Below are 313 nucleotides of genomic sequence, written 5' to 3' on the forward strand. Positions count from 1 at the left end.
TCTTGCTCTGATCAGAGACACGCGCATACGTGTTTGTGTTCCCCTCCCCCCCCCTTCTTCTTTCACCCTATCCTAAGGGGGGGGGGGGATAGAGAGGCTGAGCCGGTGCTGAGAACGAAAGAAGTAGGGCCGTTTGCTTTGAGGTCGCACGGCGGTGGGGTGGATATTTTTCGTCGCTAATAAATTTCTGTTTACTCTTGCTCTAAGTTTCCTCTCCGACTGAGAGTATGGGGATATAGCCTATGTTATGGAGTGGTGTGATGTCGACTTTCTCAAAATATATTAGTACTTATTAGTTTTATTGATGTTTACT

The sequence above is a fragment of the Penaeus monodon genome, chromosome 31 (assembly GCF_015228065.2).
Source record: "Penaeus monodon isolate SGIC_2016 chromosome 31, NSTDA_Pmon_1, whole genome shotgun sequence".
NCBI classification, from domain to species: Eukaryota; Metazoa; Arthropoda; class Malacostraca; order Decapoda; family Penaeidae; genus Penaeus; species Penaeus monodon.